A 14,109-nucleotide genomic window follows, 5' to 3' on the forward strand; every position below is an offset into this window, starting at 1 on the left:
GGCGGGCTGCACGATGTTGGGGCGTGAGCGGAAGACGGCCTAACGGTGTGCGGGACCGTAGCCCAGCTTCATGGAGACGGTTGCGAATGGTCCTCGCCGATACCCCAGGAGCAACAGTGTCCCTAATTTGCTGGGAAGTGGCGGTGCGGTCCCCTACGGCACTGCGTAGGATCCTACGGTCTTGGCGTGCATCCGTGCGTCGCTGCGGTCCGGTCCCAGGTCGACGGGCACGTGCACCTTCCGCCGACCACTGGCGACAACATCGATGTTCTGTGGAGACCTCACGCCCCACGTGTTGAGCAATTCGGCGGTACGTCCACCCGGCCTCCCGCATGCCCACTATACGCCCTCGCTCAAAGTCCGTCAACTGCACATACGGTTCACGTCCACGCTGTCGCGGCATGCTACCAGTGTTAAAGACTGCGATGGAGCTCCGTATGCCACGGCAAACTGGCTGACACTGACGGCGGCGGTGCACAAATGCTGCGCACACCGGTGTCAATGTGTTCTTTTTTCCATTTCCAGGAGTGTATTTACAGGTAATCACGCTGTAACAGCATGCGTTCTCAGAAATGATAAGTTCACAAAGGTACATGTATCACATTGGAACAACCGAAATAAAATGTTCAAACGTAACTACGTTGTGTATTTTAATTTAGAAAACCTACCTGTTACCAACTGTTCGTCTAAAATTGTGAGCCATATGTTTGTGACTTGCAGCGCCATCTATCACAAAGCGAAAAAAGTGGTCCAACTAAAACATTCATATTTCTTTACGTACTACACGAATATGTAATAAAAAATGGGGGTTCCTATTTTTAAAAAAACGCAGTTGATATCCGTTTGGCCTATGGCAGCGCCATCTAGCGGGCCATAGCGCCATCTGGTTTCCCCCTTCAAGTTAGACAAGTTTCGTTCCTTGTAGTTTTTTCTTTTGACGCTTACTTCGTGAGGTGTTTTGCCTGATCACGATCAATGGACCATCCTGTATAGATATTTAAAAGATAACATTGTTGGTCCTCGATGTACCGAAGTAAACTATCGATATATCGACAAAGAAAATATCGGCGTATTGGCCTATAAAAATAATGACTGTACATTGTAAATATACTGCCGGTTTTAGAGCTGTGTATTTAAATGTTGATTTTACTATTACATATTCTGTACATTAACAAGCCAGCAGCCAGATTATCCACCTTAGAGCAAGACTTGAAAGGAAAACTATGCGGATTCACGCTTGGAGACAACAACGACTTTGCTAACAATAATAACTGCCTGTAAGTGGCACAATAAAACATGTCCGATGAGTCTGGCTTTCGTTTTCGTCGCATATCGGACTTGTCCGGAACACTTCTTATCGACCTCCCTGTTTTTATCATTTCTGCAATCGCTAGCGACGTAGCACTTGTAGTATCAAAATTGCATGGTGAAGTGAGACGTTGCAGTTTGTGTTAATAGCGCCGAGTGTCGATTGCGTCAGCATTTCCCCCAATACGTTTCTGTCTACCGCAAAGACCAGACTTACCATTTAGATTTTTGTACACCGTTTTCAGCAACCGTTTCGAAGAAATAGCACACTAGTTGCGTTAAAAATTGTTTTTAACGCAACTGTGTTATTTCTTCACATCGGAAATCTTGCTATTTCATTCACACTGCCGCCCCCCACCCACTGTCCCACGCCAGTGTAATCGGATTCTTCTTTGTGTCACCTGTACTTGCTTCACACAGTGAAAGTCAAATTACGTTCTACTACAATTTCAAATATTTACCGAAAATTGCGAAAAAATACAATATAAAATATCGGCATTCGATATTGCCTTTCCGTCATCGATGTATTCATAGATCAAGGAAAGACGAGTTGCCCATATATATATTGATACTTTCGAGAAAAATACCGACATTTCGATTTATAGATTTTTTTCCACAGCCCTAGTCAGCACATCGCTCTCCTGGCCATCGCCAGCTTTCGTAACCGGAGCCGCTACTTCTTTATCAAGTAGATCCTCAATTGAGCACACAAGGGCTGAGAGCACCCGGCTTGCCAACAGCACTCGGCAGACCCGAACAATTACCACGCAAGTTCTAGTCAAGCTACACAGCGCTTGACTTCGGTGATCTGATGGGAACCGGTGTTACCACTACGGCAGGGCCGTTGGCTATTTCGGAAACCTTAGGCCCAGTAAAAAAAAAATTATATCTGTGGAAAAGTTTTACGAACGGTAAGGAGACACTAGAGGAGCGAGTGGGTTCAGAAAGGGGTACTGATATGTAAGGCAGGAAGTCGCGGGTGTGGACCAATTTTGAGAAAAATTTGTTACTTTGTGAAAAGAAGTGTTGTTTTAGTAGTGTGGAAGTAAGGAACAGTTTGGAGAATATTATTTCATCGTGACTAATAATCAGCAGCCAATCAAGCTAAATTTTCATGATATGTAAGACCAGATAGGGACTTATTACACTATACTAACGAATAGAGATTTACTGAACCCATTCTGTAAACCGAACTCACATTTACTACGTACATAACTGCGTTTAGAAATGTGAGGACCAAGCTTCGGTAACATACCGACGACTAGATATCTGAGCAAGTAATTAAGTTGCCATCATTGTTAAAGTGCAATTTCTGTGTACCAACTGCAAACCCAAAACGCTCCAGCTCCATAACCAGTCAGGAAACAGTTATTTTCTTTTCTGTGTTCTGACGCTAAACTGCGCGACAGGGCAGCCGAAAATTTTATTTCAAGTTTAGTTATTATTTAGTAACTAACAAGTGTCACCGAAACCTTGCAGCAGATCAGCAGTTTTAGATAACAGCACCGAGCGAGGTGGCGCAGTGGTTAGCACACTGGACTCGCCTTCGGGTAGACGATGCTTCAGACCCGCACCGGCCATCCTTATTTAGGTTTTCCACGATTTCCTTAAATCGCTTCAGGCAAATGCCGGGATGGGTCCTATGAAAGGGGACCGATAACATCACTGTTTGGTCCCCTCCCCCAAATCAATGAATCATCGATCAACCGAGAACAGCAGAGCCTCGGACCCCGGCCACATCCATCACGACAGCGGCGAGCAAGGCGGTGACACAGGTTAGACAAGCGAATACATCTGTGACTTAAAACCCGACTCCATCTTTGTTTCTATCCCGAGACAAAAGTATCGTCATTATAATAACAGATAAACTGAGAAAACTGCTTAGACAAGAATAAGAAATAAGTATCACCGTTAATCCGAATGTCATTTGCATTAGTAGCATATAACTTTCCCTCGCAGTGAGAACTTCTCAATCACGTGATATAATTGGAATTTTGCATACCTCAGCGTTTATACGTCGAGTAACATCTTTTGCCTTCTGTTTTGTCACACCTTGACACAAGGAGAATTGTTTATTTGAATACGTTATGAGAGAGCTACAGATGAGATCTAAGACTATAACAATTTACTCGGGTAAACCGAAATTGAAGCTATGTCTTGTTGCGAAGCGTAACAGCAGATTTTCTTTTGGTTGACAGCTACATTAGTTGAGACTACCGAGGTGCTGTTATCTTTCACTATATTCAGCTACCAGTTAGTATTATAGTTAATCTAAACCAGTTAGAAATCAGATCGTCCTATGCTACTAGTTCGTTATTATGATTGATCTAAACTTCTGCTATTTTGATCTACCAACAGACGTCAGCAAACCTATTCTGTTCATTTCTTCTCTAAATAATCATTCCGAAAAACGTATTTGAGTAACTCTCCCCACTCTTATACTTTCGCACATTACTGTTAACTGACAGCAGTTATGTATTGTCGTATTCTTTGTTTCGAAAGTGTGTGTGTGTGTGTGTGTGTGTGTGTGAGTGTGTGTGTGTGGAAAATGAAAAAAGAATACAGTGACGCAAGTGAATAAGACCTGTTATACTTGCATGGGACAGAGAGGGCAGTGCATGCGATGATCAAAGGCGTCACACTGCGGACACACTAGGAACTGCGTTATCAGGCGTTGAATGTTGCAGCGGTTGTTCACCGCCAGAGCCAGCCACAACGGCCACAACGGCCGGCTCATTTGTACTCAGGTGATTCATGGGCAAAGGCTTCCGGTATGATTGTGATCGCACGACGGGAATTAACAGACTTTGAACCCGGAATGATAGTGGGAGTTAAACACATGGGGCCTTCCATTTCGGAAATCGTTGGGGAATTCCATATTCCGATATTCACCTTGTCAAGACTGCGCCGAGAATACGAAATTTCGGGCATTACCTCTCAACACAGACAACGGAGTGACCGACGGCCTCCACTTACAGACCGATAGCAGCGGCGTATGTTTAGAGTTGTCAGTGCTAACAGACAAACAACACTGCTTGAAATGACCACAGAAATCAATGTGGGAGGTGAGACGAACGTATCCGGTAGGACAGTGCGGCGAAATTTGGAGTTAATGGACTATGGCAGCAGACGACCGACGCTAGTGCCTTTGCTAACAACACGGCATCACCTGAAGCGCCTCTCCTAGATTCCGGACCTTATCGGTTGAACCCTAAACGACTGGAAATCCGTGGCCTGGTCAGTTGAGTCCCGATATCAGATGGTAAGAGCTGATGGTAGGATTCAAGTGTGGCGCAGACCCCCACGAAGCCATAGGAGAAAGTTGTCAACAAGGCACTGTGCAAGCTGGTGTGGCTGCATAATGGTGCGGGCTGTGTTTAAATGAGATGGACTGGGACCTGTAGTCAAAATGAACCGATCATTTACTCGAAATGATTATATTCGGCTACTCGGAATCAACCCTTGGATTTTTATGGATGACAATGCACCGTATGACCATGCCACAGTTGTTCGCGAATGGTTTGAAGAACATTATGAAAAATTCGAGCGAATCATTTGGGCAGCCAGATTACTCGACATGAATCCGATAAAACATTTATGGGATGTAATTGAGAGGTCGATTCGCACACAAGACTCTGCACCGGCAACATTTTCGCAATTATGGACGGCTACAGAGGCAGGGGACCTCCAATGGTTTGTTAAGTGCATGCCACGTCGACATGCAGACGTGGAAACCACAGCCTTCTTCCGTTTTTGTCAGATGTAGCTTAACTTCGTTAACAAGCAATTCCGGAATGGCGAAGATGTGATTTTCAACATGGAATCTTTACCCGACAGCCAAAAAGCAGGCCTCTACAAAGAGCGTCTCCGCTAAGTCATCCATCGCGCCGAAAAATGTCTCTTATTGATGGCCAAATAAGTAAAGAAGGACAAACTCCAAAAGCTTGGTGGTCGTCCCTTGAGAGATGATTAGTACTTTATGACTGGTGTAAATCATTCTTCAAACAAATTACACGAGTAAAAATAAAATGTTTCTTTTTCATTTACGGATGTGACGCTGGAACAGCAACATCGTGGATACTTTCGTATACATTCGAAATTCTCTACGTGTTTCTTCGACAACAGTGGCACCAGAGTAGAATTAATATTGTCGGTAAGTATCGCTTTCAGCTGCATTTTTGTTCTTTTCATGAACTGAGTTCCAGGAAATAACACCAATCATATTAGTAATGGGCCTTTTATAAAAACGGGTGCAGCAAGACAGCCTGGCTAGAAACTTAGAATGTAGCATTAAATATGACCCGGAGGAAACAGGAGCAGCAACAACACACACTCGTGTGGAGTTTGTGGAGGATTTACAGCGCCATGACCAGCCCTGGATCTAAATGGCTATTTACCACGTAAACAAAGAACTGAGCGAACTGCTTTTGACTGAAAGAACGTCTCATATCTCTGCCGTGCCTGTCGCTGCAATTGGGAGATGGGAAGACAAAAATTATGGCCTGCATCTGAATAGGAGGCGGAATGCAAGATTAGGTGAGCATCTTGTAGGAAGTGTAAGGTGGGCCACGAACACACAAGATAAAATCCCTGTGATTACTTAAGTGAAAGGGGCACAGTTTCTAAAGGTTAGAGTCATGTTACAGACAGAAAATACTGAAGGACGTTAGAGAAAAACAGAACCGTAATATATGTAACAGTTCCCAGAAAAATGAAATTAATTTGTTTTATTAGATCATTACAGTGCTGAAAAACAAAATATATGAGGTTCTTGTTCGCCTGATGTAGAAAATTCTGAAGTGTAGATATGCTGCCTTTCCGAACACCATGTAACTTCATCGGTGAAGAAGTTACATATCAGGGATTATAGACTAGCGTCATTTTCCGGTAGAGTTAGCAAAGAAAAGGGAGAAGTTGCAACATATTGAAAAGCTTTGATACAAAGTCAAAAATACTGAAGCAAACAGTTTTTGTTTTGACCATAACACAGAGAGCAGAAAGTGCCTGTGAGTTGTTACTACAGAAAATTTATCTGACAACTGTAACAGTCTACAGATCCCCTCTAGGAAACTTTTAGCTATTTATGAGAAATCCAGATTCGTTATTGAGCTACCTGTCCGACAAGAGGAAACAATTAGTTGTTTGTGGAGATTTCACTGCAGATTTATTAACAGATACGGACAGGAAAAATGAACTATAATTGTTTTTGAGTATGGCTACATGAATAGGACTGGAAAATAGTGACTTCATTAACATTAATTATGTATAGATGTCCTGTAAACTGACTCGTTCCACATCATTTTGGAAAAAAAAATTGTTCAATTGACCTATGCAATATGATGCAACTGACGAAATGAGCTATTATACACAGTGCGCTCAGTATCATGTCTTCATATAATTCTCCATCAATGATACAAAAGGAAAAAAATATAAAATTTTGTGAATCCAAGTATATTACATGGCTCCAGAAACCATACAAAGAAATGGAATCTGAAATCAAATTTACGAAAGCAACGCAGCAGCAACTGCGTTTGCAGCCGTAGCTATGGTCACGGTATGTGTGTGTATTTACGGAACAAATAATAATAATTTCATAAATCAGCGTAGTCATTTTACAAAGATTAAAAGTTTTACGATTGGCAATAACGTCTCTTGATTTGCTGTTTCAGTTGCGTAGCGTATCCTCATATAGTCTTCAAAAGTATTGCTGCCTCTGATAGAGGCTGTTTTATATCACAAAATGTTTTCTCATCCCCCACCAGATTGACTTGTTATAAATGAGAAAAAAGTACCACTGTAAACAATGTTTGAAGACAATGTTAATAAAAATTTTGAAAAGTAGAACAAAGCAAAGGGCGGCATATGACAGTCCGTTACAAACGTGCTTCGTGGTTTTTATTTGGCAATGAATGACGAAACCAAACCATAGTTTTTTTGCTTTATATTGTGTATTTGTGTGTGCGTAGCACGTATCAATCTCTCGCTGAACATAGTATAAAATAATCTGATATCTTGTTATTGTGAAAGAAATGAAACGGAATTGGTACTCGTTCCCTGCTTTTTCTGATACGTCTTTGTACCCTTTTACAAGTCTGCAGATTACGTTTTACTTTTTTTCACGGCTACAAAGGTATGGAATTCCTTTTGAATGTTCCAACGAAAATCTAATAGAATTTCTTGTAGGTATCCGGAAGAATGAATTACGTGGTCAACTGAAGTGCAGTTCGTACATCAACCGTCGGCGAATAGTTGTCAGTGCATATTTCCGTATCCCTTAAATGAGAAAAGTTAATACACCCTACGTCCTTAATAGAGTATCTGTCAAAACAATATACAAATAATTATTAATTTATTGCGCCACTACTGTTAGTTTAAACACTATTACGCATTTAAACCGTCATGTCACCAACTTCAGTTGGTTTAAGATGTTTTTAAATTGTGCTATTTCCTTTTGACATGTAGACGTGTCGCCCATTTGGCAGCGAAGTGAGAAGAAGGTTATGTGTCGTTTTGCTCTGAAGAATAAACACTAGCATTAATTTACAGCAATGAATGGTACCCAGTTCTACATGGCTTCAGAAGCTTGTTTTACATCATATCTGGATGAATACATGGTGAATGTCGCCATAACGAACATGCACATTTGCGATTACAAATTTAAAAATTACGACATTTTACAAGGTTTGCCATGAAAAGTGGTTGATTCCCGTACCCATTCTGGACACGGGCGAGGTATTCTTCAAATTTACTGAGCTCCATTAATATTACGCAATCCTTAGTTCTTCGTAATAGTATTGTAGCACTAAATTAATTTTTGTATTTTCAAAACCATACGAAACTTATCAAAATCGCTAATATGGGTCGCAGATTTTCGCAGGTTTGTACTACAGCATCATTTACCTTAATCTAATTATGAATATTAGTTCTGTGTAAATTAAAAGAGTGGGCTACGTAAATAACGTTTACAGAATCTGAATAGGTATTAGCTTTTTAATTTAGTAGTTTTTGTTCAATCTGCATGCAGGGTATGGAAATTGGAAGTTCTCCATATGGCCTGGCCGTATGGCCTTTCTTTGATTTATGTAGCATTTTCGAGTTATTTTTTACGTTTTCATGCTTGTGTGCTGTACATTTGTTGTGTGTTGCTGTTGCTGATGTGGCAAGTATGTTGTATTGGAAATTATTCAAATTCGGGCTATAAATTGAGCAGAGTATTCACTACGAAGAATATTGTAGATTACAGACTTTAAGAAGATATCAGATTTGCTTCCAGCATTGCGAGGTATCCTGTAGTCCAACTTATTTTTGATAGAAAAAGCTTTTTTCAATATTATAACACTTAAAGTTATTTGCAATTTTTTGATGAATGTTTCCTAAATGTGGTACATATACAGCGAGAATGTCATTTTTTATGACTATTTTTCTGTCTATTTTCTTTGTGTACAATGTCTATAAGGGTAGGCTTATCCATTAGCTACAGTTATTTGTGTCACGTATTACATTTCTGTCTTTCTGTTTCCGTCAGTCAGTGGAATCTTGTACGGTCTATCGCTGAGTAGTATACTTCTAACTTACATGCACTTTAGTTTTTCCTTGTTATTTGTGTATTATCTCCAAGGCTGTGTACTGAATTACTTGAAGAAATGCAGCAACCACGCACATTTAGACGCTAGAAGCGATTGGGCGAACGCGAGAGACGAGCATTGGCACAAATAAGTCCAAACAAACAGAGGCTGGGCTAGTTGCTACAGTTCTCCAAGTAATTTTGGGGACTCAAGTGGCATTAAGAGTCGCATATATTAGCATCAGAGATATGTAGTTTGCTGTTAATAATGAAGGTCGATCTTTCGTTTGGTCTATAGACAGCTAGATGAAAAATTTTACTGTGTTACCCTTCTCAAATTAACATTCCAGTGAGGTGTTCTTATGCTTATTGTTCAATAGCTGAAGGATGAGCTGTACATTAACTTCGTTGGCCCTTTTAATGATAAGGAATGTAGAGTCCACATTCCTATTGTAAAACTTCCCTCCTTGCCGTAAAATGATACTGCGCATTCGAGGTATGTTCACATACTATATAGTGTATACAAGACACATTGTCCCGTTTAATAGAGTTTAATTTTACCTCAGTTATAGAGGTGGATGTACGTAGCGATTTTCCGTGTTGAATAAAGTGTTTCCCATTTAAAAAATGCAAGTCTTCAGGATGATGGGAAACTTTTTTGACCAATTTGTTTAGTTAATAAGTATGTACATCCAGAGCGTCCCATTAGGGATAATCGCAGCAAACAGTCATGGAACAATAAAATAGGGAGCAGGTAGGTAGCATTCAAAGCGAACGAAGAAAATGGAAACACTGTGTTCGGGAAAGTTGCTGCTGAGTGTTGGCTGCGCTGAAGGACGCTTGTAGTGTTGAAGTGTTGTACCTTGTGAGATAACGTTGTTCCACATACTTGGAATAATCAACATGGATTTGTGCACCTCTCTCGTCTTTAGCACCAGAGCTACCGATTCAGAGCCAAGGTAGACATGGTTGGTCGGTGAAACAAACTCTTAATACGAGGCCTTTTTAAAATTTTACAAATTTTTGAAGACACGTTACACCAGCTTAGAAAGCTGAAATATAGTCAGTTGGAGACGGGATCTAGTGACAAACCTGACAAGAAAGGAAATTTTGTAGCTATATTTATTACGTCTATGTGCATTAGCTTCAGAGTCATTTAACTTTTTAACATAGTAGCACTCTATAGTGTGTACTCATTAAGTTAAATAAAAGAAAACGTAATTTCATTTCGGTCTATATAAGAAGTCGGATGAAAAAGTGTCGTAAGTACGTGACGGAAATCGTTGCGGGCTACATTCAAGAATTTATTAAGAATTAAAGGAAATCATCATCATCAGTCAGTTCTATCACTTAATGATGTGTCCCTTTGAGGCGCCGTGTAACAAAGCCTACCAGTAAGATCTTCCATTTCTTCCGATCCTGAGCTTCCCGTTGACAACTGTATCCCACTGTCTTCCTTATATCTCTGTCCCATCTGCCTGGTGGCCTTCCTCTAGGTCTTTTTTGGTAAATTTGACTCCCGTCTAGGACTTGTTTACACCATATACCATCTTTTGTTCGAGCAACATGACCAGCACACTGCCGTGTGAATGTATTCACTCTTTCCATTATGTGAGTGACCTTCGTTGCTCGTCTTATTTCAACTCCTCTCTTCCTGTCTTTTTTCGTATTTTCGTGTAACCCAACATTGTTCTTTCCATTGCTCTTTGAGCTACTGTTAGCTTCCTAAGAATGAACTCATTTAATATCCATGTTTCGCGACCATAAGTTATTACTGGCAATACATTGGTCAAAAATAGATTTCTTCAGCTCACACGACATCTTACGAGGTGCATTCAAGTTCTAAGGCCTCGGATATTTTTTCTAATTAACTACTCATCCGAAATCGATGAAACTGGCGTTACTTCTCGACGTAATCGCCCTGCAGACGTACACATTTTTCACAACGCTGACGTCATGATTCCATGGCAGCGGCGAAGGCTTCTTTAGGAGTCTGTTTTGACCACTGGAAAATCGCTGAGGCAATAGCAGCACGGCTGGTGAATGTGCGGGCACGGAGAGTGTCTTTCATTGTTGGAAAAAGCCAAAGGTCACTAGGAGCCAGGTCAGGTGAGTAGGGAGCATGAGGAATCACTTCAAAGTTGTTATCACGAAGAAACTGTTGCGTAACGTTAGCTAGATGTGCGGGTGCGTTGTCTTGGTGAAACAGCACACGCGCAGTCCTTTCCGGACGTTTTTGTTGCAGTGCAGAAAGTAATTTGTTCTTAAAAACATTTTCGTAGGACGCACCTGTTACCGTAGTGCCCTTTGGAACACAATGGGTAAGGATTACGCCCTCGCTGTCCCAGAACATGGACACCATCATTTTTTCAGCACTGGCGGTTACCCGAAATTTTTTTGGTGGCGGTGAATCTGTGTGCTTCCATTGAGCTGAGTGGCGCTTTGTTTCTGGATTGCAAAATGGCATCCACGTCTCATCCATTGTCACAACCGACGAAAAGAAAGTCCCATTCATGCTGTCATTGCGCGTCAACATTGCTTGGCAACATGCCACACGGGTAGCCGTGTGGTAGTCCGTCAGCATTCGTGGCACCCACCTGGATGACACTGTTCGCATTTTCAGGTCGTCATGCAGGATTGTGTGCACAGAACTCACAGAAATGCCAACTCTGGAGGCGATCTGTTCAACAGTCATTCGGCAATCCCCCAAAACAATTCTCTCCACTTTCTCGATCATGTCGTTAGACCGGCTTGTGCGAGCCCGAGGTTGTTTCGGTTTGTTGTCACACGATGTTCTGCCTTCATTAAACTGTCGCATCCACGAACGCACTTTCGACACATCCATAACTCCATCACCACATGTCTCCTTCAACTGTCGATGAATTTCAATTGGTTTCACACCACGCAAATTCAGAAAACGAATGATTGCACGCTGTTCAAGTAAGGAAAACGTCGACATTTTAAGTATTTAAAACAGTTCTCATTCTCGCCGCTGGCGGTAAAATTCCATCTGCCGTACGGTGCTGCCATCTCTGGGACGTATTGACAAAGTACGCGGCCTCATTTTAAAACAATGCACATGTTTCTATCTCTTTCCAGTCCGGAGAAAAAAAATCGGAGGCCTTAGAACTTGAATGCACCTCGTAGATTTCAAAATTGAAGAGTGCCTCCCGTAAGCTTGCCAATCCAATTTCATTCGTCGTAATATTTCTGGTTTTAAATCTCCTTTATTGTTTATCAGTTGACCAAGATATATATATTCTGTGACTCTTTGGGGTTGTGTACTTCCAACCGATATACTTCCCTCAGGTGTCCATTCATTAAGTATTATCTTGTAGCCCAACGTCAGAGCACACTAATGCATGTTCGTTAACCAATACTTGAAGTTCTTCATGTCATTTGCAAACAGGACAATATCATCTGCAAACCTCAAGTTGTTTGCGGGTTAAAGGAATTAGTCTAAGTAATATATCCCTCAAATGTTTCTAGCTGACATGACTTCATTTTTCCTAAGATTCATTTCAGTTGTCACGGCGTGGTCTGGTTGTAGCAACACCTCTGCCAGTGACGACTACACCAAATCGCCAGTAACTGTGCAGCGGTGGTATCTTCATGCGTGCACAGCCGAGGAGTTCTTTGTAGCTCATATCAGATGGGATGCGCACGGCCTTGATTTTGTCTCGCTCCCCAATCCAGTCAGCTCACATCTGGTTCCTCACCAGATCGATTCATCAACTAGACTGTTTTTGCTCCATTTAAGATCGATCAACTTAACTGAGCTGAAAGGAGGCACTAAACGTGCTAAGTGCACAGTCAGAGAAGAGCGGATGCGATGCTGCAGCACTCTGTGAAAGAACAGTCTAAAGGCCCATATGTGAGGTTCGACTGCTCCGCATGGAGTGTGGGCCATCAGAACCGCTGATGGAAACAGTAACGTTCAGTGCCTGGACAGACAAACCACAATGAAGACAGCGGACGAAGCAGCAAAATGATGAATCGTTGAAAAATATACAGAATGTAATTAAATTTCCCTTACAGACCTTTGAGGACAGGTTCCTTAAATAAAAACAGAAAAAATATCTAGCAAAGATGAACTCCAAAACAGATACCTTAAGAGCTATGACCACCTGTTCATTTTCGATACTGTAAAACCCATCTACAGCACGATCTTTGCTTTCCATGTTTTGGGAGGAGGTAGTACAGGCCAAAACAAGAAAAAAATGTCTAGTAAACATGGGCTTTGAAATGCTTACTTAAGTCCTACGAGTACTTGTTCATCTTCGGTACTGTGAAACAAACGATCTCTTCTACTGTAAGCTCTTTACTTTCCATATCTTGGGAGGAGGCAGTATCGATCAAAACATGAAAAAAAGACCAGTAACCATGGACTCTAAAATGCATACCTGAGGAGCTATGAGGACTTGTTCAATCAATGAGATGTGTTTCGCAGTAGCGAAGGTGAACAAGTGCTCATAGCACTTAATGTACGCATTTTAGAGCCCGTGCTTACTGGACATTTCTTTCTTGTTTTGGTCCATGCTACCTACTCCCAAAATGTGGAAAGTAAAGAGCTTGCAGTAGAAGAGATACGTTTTTTTCACTATATCGAAGATGAACAAGTGATCATAGCTGTTAAGTAACGTATGCATTTTAGTGTCCATGTTTACTAAACATTTGTTTTCTTGTTTTGGTGTAAAGAACTTATTCTCAAAGGCTGTAAAAGAAATTTAGTTACACCCTTCATAAATTATGTGGACAATCATGTCTTTCCGAGAATGATTCGTCCTTTTCAGAAATAAAATATACCGCATTGAACCACTTTTAGAGACGTTTCTTGTGATTAAAACGCCGTATCTGTGATACTTGTACTCAGCATGCTACACGGACACAAAATATACTGAAAGGGCCATCTTTTGTTGGTTAATAACAATTTTGAGAACAACGTCACAACACTGTACGAGCCCTCAGATGAAAGCTACAGAGGAGCGCCTTTATTTGACTTCAGCTCCAGCGCTATGCACAACCAGAAGCCGAAAATCAGACCTCTCTGGCATAAACAATTTCGGCACACATTTATGCAGCGCGATGAAAAGAAACAACGGGAAGTAGTTGGTTTAGGACAGTTTGCTGTGTCGTCGGAACAAGACACAGTCAGGGCAGAAGTACCACAGACGCAAAGATGCGAGCTGGTGATAGTGCCATAGAGATTCGGCACTTACGCGAGTTCCAGCAGCGCC

This window comes from Schistocerca serialis, chromosome 4 (assembly GCF_023864345.2).
Source record: "Schistocerca serialis cubense isolate TAMUIC-IGC-003099 chromosome 4, iqSchSeri2.2, whole genome shotgun sequence".
In the NCBI taxonomy this organism is placed as follows: Eukaryota; Metazoa; Arthropoda; class Insecta; order Orthoptera; family Acrididae; genus Schistocerca; species Schistocerca serialis.